This window comes from Elephantulus edwardii, unplaced genomic scaffold (genome assembly GCF_000299155.1).
Source record: "Elephantulus edwardii isolate Elephantulus edwardi_28Jun2011 unplaced genomic scaffold, EleEdw1.0 scaffold00236, whole genome shotgun sequence".
NCBI classification, from domain to species: domain Eukaryota; kingdom Metazoa; phylum Chordata; class Mammalia; order Macroscelidea; family Macroscelididae; genus Elephantulus; species Elephantulus edwardii.
Genome location: NW_006399986.1, coordinates 3,684,907 through 3,687,997, shown reverse-complemented (window position 1 = coordinate 3,687,997; position 3,091 = coordinate 3,684,907). Strand labels below are relative to the sequence as shown.

General features: G+C 39.5%; 1 pseudogene; it reads left to right on the top strand.

The window, feature by feature from the left end:
• The window catches only part of LOC102872514, a 10,178-nt pseudogene extending 9,796 nt beyond the window's left edge, over positions 1-382 (top strand).
• The last annotated feature ends 2,709 nt before the right edge of the window (positions 383-3,091 follow it).

Below are 3,091 nucleotides of genomic sequence, written 5' to 3'. Positions count from 1 at the left end.
GTCATTGTCCAACTCTCTGATGCATAACAGGTGATTGTGAAGACCATGGCCTGTATCAGACACATCTTAGTCTCCAAAGAGACACCATTGCTCTTCAGCACTTTGGAGAGGTCCCTGACAGCATTTCTTACGCTTAGTAATTTTAGTGTATTGTGCAGAATATATTAATGAAATAGCTGCAATCAACTGGAGGTTATTTTCAAAATACCAATATTTTGATTCAAGAGGAATGTTCATTTCTATAGTATTTTCAACGCCATTGTTGTTCAATGCTATGATTATTGTGATTATGTAGGTATGAAAGACTTTAAATGTAATGACTGGCCTGAAAAATTTACAACAGAAAAGAAAGGAGAAGAAAAAGAAGAGGAAAGAAGAATAATGTTGGGATAATTTGGATTTCTTCTGTTGGACTTTGTCTTCCACCACTGTTTTTAATGTTGAAGTACATATTATTAGGATTCTCCTTAGCAACTGATTCTTGGTTTGGAAAAAAAAAATTATATTCTTATTCATAGTAATAGGACACACACTAAAGTTGCTTTTTAAAGCAGTGCTGTTAATATCAGTTAAGAGGTTCATTAAGCCTGAATCTGTATTTAGAATGTTTAGAATGTTTCTAATTAAGCTACATAAATAATCTCTTTACGTAGACTAAAAAAGAAAAAGAAAAGAAAAATAAGGAACTCATGCAATATTATTCAAAATGAGTGACCCTGGAGGACATTATGCTGAGTGAAGTATCTCAGTCACAAAAGGACAAATATTGCATAGGGCCACTGTTGTAAAATGGGACTGACATCGGGGTTGAGGGAAGGCAGAAATGGAGGAGAGGAATCATGTATACTGCATTGAAACAGATGATGGAGAGAACTGTTTAAAAGGGACATATGAATGGGTATTCTTGTCATTATAGAAGTTCAGAATGAAGGCTACACAGTGGAGTGGACTTGGGGGGAGGGATTGAGTAACAATGAAAGAGTTTTTCTTTTCAAGGAGAAGAGTAGATTAGGGGAGGAGGGGTGGGTAGGGAGAAAAGTGGAACAATGAATGACTAGAAACCCTAAGTCTCTGTAAACTTTCATTAAAATTAATAATAATGAAAAAAGAATGAGTTCCCTTTAAACACTTTTGGATGGCGGGGGGCGGGGCAGTATTTCCCTGGTCTGTCTCTCTGCCTTTTTTTTCTCTCTGCAGACCAAGGAATCCCACCCGGGAGCCCCTTTAACAAAAAAAAAAAACACAAAACCCAAAAAACAAACAAAAAACCCAACAAAACAAACAAACCCCAATACCCCCCCCAAAATAAAACAACAAAAACTACTTTTGCATGGCCTTTAGATTGCTTAGGGCCTATGGGAAAGCCACTTCCTGGGTGCAGTTCTGAAAGGAAAGAAGACCTTTCCACCCCATTGTCAGGTGGATTTGAGAGGGAAAGCTGGTGAATGAAAATCTGAACATATGTGACAACTTTGGACATCGGACATCTTTGCACCTTCAACTCACAGAAGAGGCTCGAAGGAGTGTGTCCTGCAGTCCCACCTTCTCACTCCCCTTTCCTTTGCCTCAAATCAACAATCTTCGGTTATGCTGTCCAGAGAGTGAAACAGATGGGAAATCTAGGACATTTTTATCTCTTCTGTACATGCAGAAGAATTCTAGATGGGGTGAAAGTCTAACATGAACCCCCAGAACAGAGTAACTCCTCCTCACTCCATTCCCAGACTTAATCCAGTTTTTTAGATCCATGGCTTCTTGCAAAAAAAATGTGTAACTGGGTCTTACTGAACAAGGATGTCACTACACTACCAAAATCACATATTGTTGCTCAGTCTTCCCAAAGAAATCTATGGGCTTTTACGAAATTGCCGGTTCATTGGAGAAAAGGATATGATCTGAATTTTCTAGGTTTGCTGGTTCTGAATTGATACTACCTTCAAGAGACCCAAAATATTACTGTGTGCCACTAGTTAGAGAAGAAATCTATGGAGACCAGGTTATTCATGAAATATTTTTTTTTCTTGTTGAGTAACTTCAAATCAGATCTGACTGGCACAGGAGATTGCCCCTCCTTCTCCAGTGGAGCATCTGATGGATTTGAACCCTGTACCTTCAGTATTGCAGTGCTCCTTTTTTAAAAAATAAATTATTAATTTTAATGGAAGTTTACAGAGACTTAGGGTTTCTAGTCATTCACTGTTGCACTTCTCTCCCTGCCCACCCCTCTCCCCAATTCATTCTTCTCCTTGAAAAGAAAAGAAAAACTCTTTCATTGTTATGCAATCTCTCTTTTAAGCAGTTCTCTTCCTCATCTGTTTCAATGCAGCATACATCATTCCTCCCCTCCTTTTCTGTCTTCCCTCAACCCTGGTGTCGGTCCCGTTTTACAACAGTGGCCCTGTGCAATAATTGTCCTTTTGTGACTGAGATATTTCACTCAGCATAGTGTCCTCTAGGGTCACTCATTTTGCATAATATTTCATGAGTTCCTTGGTTTTCAATGCTGCATAGTATTCCATCATGTGAATATACCACAGCTTCTCTATGCATTCGTTTGTTGATGGGCACTTGGGTTGTTTCTGTTTGCTATTGTGATCAGAGCCACAACAAAGCAACAAAGAATGCCAACAATCTCTACCCTCAGTGCCAGTGGGTAACCTGGAGGATGAGATGAAGCAAAGATGAAGGTGGCTTCCTCTCTTCTGTTTGTTGGTTCTTAGCTCTGTTTTGGAGCCTCTGTTCCCCCAGTCCCAAATCACACCCATTCACTTATCTACTTGACACATTCATTTGATTTAGCTTATGGTAAAACTAGTGATGGTTCCTAACAAGCAGATTTAGACCAGCGGTCAGTCAGCTCAGTGAGATATAAGTTCCCCAAACTAGGGTTATACGGATTCACTGATGCAGTCCCTTCCCAGAACACTGTTGGAACTACTGATAAAAATTCTAAAAATGTTTAAATTTAGGAGATCACCATGCCCCATTGTTGTTGTTTGTTATGTGCCGTCAAGTCACTTGAAACTCATAGCGACCCTATGTAAAACCGCCCTAAACCCTGCTCTATCCTGTGCCAATCGCACTGTCTCTG